General features: G+C 48.4%; 1 non-coding gene across 1 annotated transcript; it reads right to left on the bottom strand.

Moving 5' to 3' along the window:
- Window positions 1-5,183: 5,183 nt before the first annotated feature.
- Window positions 5,184-5,323, bottom strand: LOC133923338 (small nucleolar RNA Z247). Its single transcript, XR_009910594.1, has one exon. It is a non-coding gene; the product is annotated as a small nucleolar RNA Z247 (small nucleolar RNA).

Raw genomic sequence — 5,323 nt, 5'->3', positions numbered from 1 at the left:
CCCCAGCCAGACGATGCGAGCTGTGGGCAGGCCGTCCTCGCGGTTCATCGCCACCTTGAGGAGCTCGGGGGTGATGGTGCCGTAGAGCCATGAGAGGACAGTGCAATCCATGCACTTCCACGAGACGTCGATGGAGCGGTCATCGTCGGAGAGCACGTGGTCGACCAACGCATATCGCTCGAGCGTGTTGAGGAAGAGACCGCTCGCAGCGGTTGAAGTGGGGCGACGTGAGATCAAGGGTGATCGGCACGAGAGCCCGGATGTTGAGGATGGCCGCTGCTTGTGCGTGCAAGGCGGCGACAGCCTACTGTATCTCGTTCCAGTGCTGAGGCTGAGTATCGTGCAGTTGCAAATGTCGTTGCTGAGACAACTTGGTTACGTCAGCTCCTTCAGGAATTACATATTCCTCTCCAACATGCCACTATCGTTTATTGTGACAATGTCAGTGCAGTGTATCTCTCGACAAATCCGGTACAACACCAGCGTACCAAACACATCGAGATTGATCTTCACTTTGTCCGTGAACGAGTCGCGGCCGGCGCAGTTCGGGTGTTGCACGTACCTACCTCCTCCCAGTATGCTGACATTTTCACCAAGGGACTGCCATCTTCGGTCTTCACTGAGTTCAGGTCCAGTCTGAACGTTCTTCCCTGTGGCTAGCCATGCTCAGACTGCGGGAGGGTGTTAGACTACTATTAGCAGGATTCTTATCCTTGTGTTAGCGCTCCTTGATTAGTGCGGTAGCTGTGCATGTGCATGCTACTATTTTAGGCGAGTTCACATACGATGGCAATCTCCTTCCTGTTTTGCCGGATATTGTTTCTATAAGCCGGTATTATACGGAAGAGAGGCTTGCCTATATATGTACATTCCGATTCTTGATTAATCAACGAGTAATCTCGCTATCAGGAAGTCCCAAACAAGGTGAAGATGTTTGTATGGCGCATCGCCCACAACAGTTTACATGTCCGGTCAAACATTGCAAGAAGAGGTGTCACTCTGGATACCTTGTATCCAATGTGTCATTGATACGATGAAGATCCAGGCCATCTTTTTTTCAAGTGTAAGGAGGCAAGGAATTGCTGGTTGTTGCTGGGTTTGGAACAACAGCGAATTGATCTCCTGTCACTTGGATCGGCCCTATCAGTGCTAGAAAGAATCTGGAGCTTTGATAAGGAAACACAGAGGAAAATTATTATCCTGTTATGGAGCTGGTGGTCTGCGAGGAATAAAGAAAATGCTGGAGAAAGGAAGAGAAGCCCATATGAAGTTGTCAAGGACGTGCATTACTACTTGCAGATGCCTCCAAACAATCTAACAGAAAGCAGTAACCCATCCATGCAGGCTAGGCAGAACAAGTGGAGGCTGTAAATGTGATTGGCGCAGGATGGCCACAATGGGCCGTGATCTTTGATATATATATAGGAGCATACAATGGGATGTTTACAACTGTGGAGTGCACGGTAAGTCAGGAGGCGCAGGTCCAAGAATAGAGATATACTTCTATGTTTAACACCCCCCCCCCTCAATCTGGACGATGTGAAACTAAGTTCAGATTGCGCCGTAGATGACTGAACGAAGTTACAGGCAATGGTTTAGTCATAATGTCGGCAACTTGATCCTTGGAGCTGATGAAGCGAACCTCGAGTTGTCGAGATGCAACCCGTTCCCTGACGAAGTGGTAATCAACCTCCACATGCTTCGTTCGTCGATGAAATATTGGGTTAGCTGACAAGTAGGTGGCGCCAATGTTATCACACCAGAGGCTAGGTGGTCGTCCTGTAGAAATCCCGAGCTCTCGAAGTAGGACCTCAATCCAAATTATTTCAGCAGTGGTATTGGCAACAGCCTTATATTCAGCCTCAGTGCTTGAGCGAGAGACGGTTGGTTGTTTGCGAGAGCTCCAAGAGACAAGATTCCCACCAAGAAAGATAGCATATCCTCCAGTACTGCGTCGATCATCCGGGTCACCGGCCCAATCCGCATCAGAGAACGCACTCAACAATGAAGAGCCAGTTTTGGTGATACACAGACCCAAATCGGAAGTAGCATGAAGGTAACGCAAGATACGTTTGACAGCAGCCCAATGAACAGTCGTTGGTGCAGAGAGAAATTGACAGACACGATTGACACAAAATGAGATGTCCGATCGAGTCAAGGACAGATATTGAAGAGCCCCAACAACGCTGCGATATCTAGTAGTGTCTTCAGTTGATAGGGGATCACCACCCTTTAAACACAACTTTTCACTAGGAAGCATAGGAGTTGGAACACCACAGGCGGTCAGCATATTTGTGCACTGCAACAAGTCGTAGATGTACTTGCGTTGAGTCAAGACAAGGCCCGTAGAGGTATGATGCACTTCAATACCTAGAAAATAGCTAAGAGTGCCAAGATCTTTTACCGCAAAATCCGAATGGAGTTGAGACAATAGGCGATCCGTGGCTGATGAAGAAGAACTGACAATGATAATGTCATCTACATAGATGAGAATATACATCTGGATGCCTGCTTTGTTGAATATAAATAGAGAGACATCGGCTTTAGAAGCATGAAACCCCAGCTACAAAAGTGTACCACTGAGCCGAGAAAACCAAGCACGCGGAGCCTGTTTGAGTCCATAAAGGGACTTGTCCAACTTGCAAAGATAATTGGGATGATCAGGATCCTCAAAACCAGGCAGTTGTTTCATATAGACATTCTCATGAAGATGGCCGTGCAAGAAAGCATTTTGGATATCAATCTGCCGAAGAGACCACCCACGAGAAACTGCAAGTGACAAGAGAACGCGAATTGATGTTGGTTTAACCACTGGGCTGAAGGTATCATCATAGTCAACACCATACTGTTGTTTGAAACCCTTGGCCACCAAGCGTGCTTTATACCGATCAATAGAGCCATCTGCTTTGTGTTTGACCTTAAAAATCCACTTGCAATCAATGACATTGACACCAGCATGCGGAGGAACAAGATGTCATGTCTTATTCTTGATAAGGGCCTGGAATTCATCAGTCATCGCTGAACGCCAAAGAGGGTTCTCAAGAGCTGTAATATGTGATGTAGGCTCAGCATCAGAAGGCCGGATAGTAGAATACGTTACTGTTCCATCACTGCGTATCTTCGGGCAACGAATGTTGTGACGTAGCCTCGTGCCGTACTGATGAGCAGGAGGATCAGGCACAGTAGCACCTGATTGGTTGATCACCACAGGTAGTCCGGGCGGAACAGGGGCAGGTGCTGCAGTCGAGGTGGCGGCTGGGTCGTCAGGAGCAGGTGCTGTCCGTGCCGCAGGGGACACAGGATCGGGCGTTGTTGGCATGGCACGTGGGGAGGGCGGAGGGGATCCCGTTGCAGCTGTGTCCGTACCCGGTGCCAATTTCGAGGAACCGGTCGCGCCAGGAGATAAGGGCACCGATCCCGGAGATGGTTCCGGTGTCGCGACGCCAGGATCTTCTGTATCCAAACGATCTGCAGCCACAGAGTTAACAGGCAGCAAACTATGCATAGGGTTAATGTCCATATTAAAACTGCTACTATTCGGTAAAGTAGAAGAGCTAGAGGATGTCGGAGCAACGCCAGAAGAAGGATTAGTGGAAAATGGAAAGATTGACTCGTCAAATATGACGTCACGAGAGATGTACACGCGCCCGGAATCCATGTCGAGGCACTTGTAGCCTTTGTGCAGCGCACTATACCCCAAAAAGACGCATGTTTTGGATCTAAAGGAAAGTTTTTGCTTGTTGTAGGGTTGGAGATGAGGCCAGCAGGCGCATCCGAAAATGCGCAGCATGGTGTAATTTGGGGGAACTTTGAATAGACGTTCTAAAGGACATAAATGGTCAATGACTCGAGTTGGCATGCGATTAATGAGGTAAGTGGCTGTTAGGAAGGCTTCATCCCAGGGTTTTATAGGCATAGAAGCGTGAGCTAAGAGCGCAAGACTGGTCTCTACTATGTGACGATGCTTTCGTTCGGCCGAACCATTTTGTTGATGGGTATGAGGACAAGAGACGTGATGACTGATCCCTAGGGACTGGAAAAATTGATTATGTAGTTTCTGATATTCCCCACCCCAGTCTGATTGAACACACTTAATTTTGGTATTGAGGAGTCGTTCTACATGCGCCTGAAATTGCACAAATATGCGTTGGGCCTCAGTCCTATCATGCATCAAATAGATCCAAGTGAACTTACTAAAGTCATCAATGAAACTTATGTAATACTTGTAACCACCAACAGATTGTGGGGCAGGACCCCATACATCAGAGAAGATAAGATCTAGAGGTGAAGTAGAACGATGAATGGCATTATTATAAGGAAGTTGATGACTTTTAGCTAATTGACAAGCAGTACAAACTAAAGACCCTGACTCCTTGACACACGGTAGACTATGAAGATGTAAAATAGACTTGACGACTTGGGTAGATGGGTGGCCGAACCGAGCATGCCACTGATCAGGACGCGCTTTAACACTCATGAGGGCTTGTTGTAGGGACTCAACATCGGATGGTTTAATGGGATAAAGGCCTGACTCACAACTTCCTTCCAAGAGCAGCTGCCGCGTCGCTCGGTCCTTGATAAGAAAATAAGATGGATGAAATTCAAAAAAGACATTATTGTCACGGGAAAGTTTGTGAACGGATAAGAGATGTTTAGATATGTCAGGCACATGAAGTACATTGTTTAAAGTAAGAGGACGAGTAGCAGTATTAATAGAACAAGAACCGAGATGCATGATTTGCCAACCTGCTCCATTGCCGACTTGGACCTTATCTGCACCATGGTATTGTTCACGAAGGGCAAGGCGATCTAGATCACTAGTAATGTGATCCGTAGCCCCTGTGTCACTATACCAGTTGGGATCAACTCGGTAAGATGAAGTAGCAGCAACCGCAGCATATGGTTGTTCATCCTGGTAGGATTCATCCATGCGATACCAGCATTTAACCGCCGTGTGGTTCCGCCGACCACAAATCTGACAGGGAGAGCGTGCAGAGTGAGCACCGGCAGGTGGCTGGTTGGGGGAGCCGTGCGACCGCCCTGGGAGAGGGGTGCCACGACCACGGTTTCTGCCAGGAAAAGGACCACCGCGTCCACGATTCTGAGGAGAACCGCCACGGCCGGCGTAGTTGGCCGAGGTGCCAATGTTGAGACGATTTTCAGCCTGATTGAGAAGTTGACGAGCTTCAAACGCCATGAGATAGGAGTACACATCATCCAGGGTGAGAGGCTCGCTCTTGGTGGTCATGGAAGTAACAAACGGGTCATAATCCGCACCAAGACCAGCCAAGAGGTAGGCAATGACTTCATCATCGCGGAGAGG

The sequence above is a fragment of the Phragmites australis genome, chromosome 6 (assembly GCF_958298935.1).
Source record: "Phragmites australis chromosome 6, lpPhrAust1.1, whole genome shotgun sequence".
Lineage (NCBI taxonomy): Eukaryota > Viridiplantae > Streptophyta > Magnoliopsida > Poales > Poaceae > Phragmites > Phragmites australis.
This window is presented reverse-complemented; position numbering and strand designations above follow the sequence as displayed.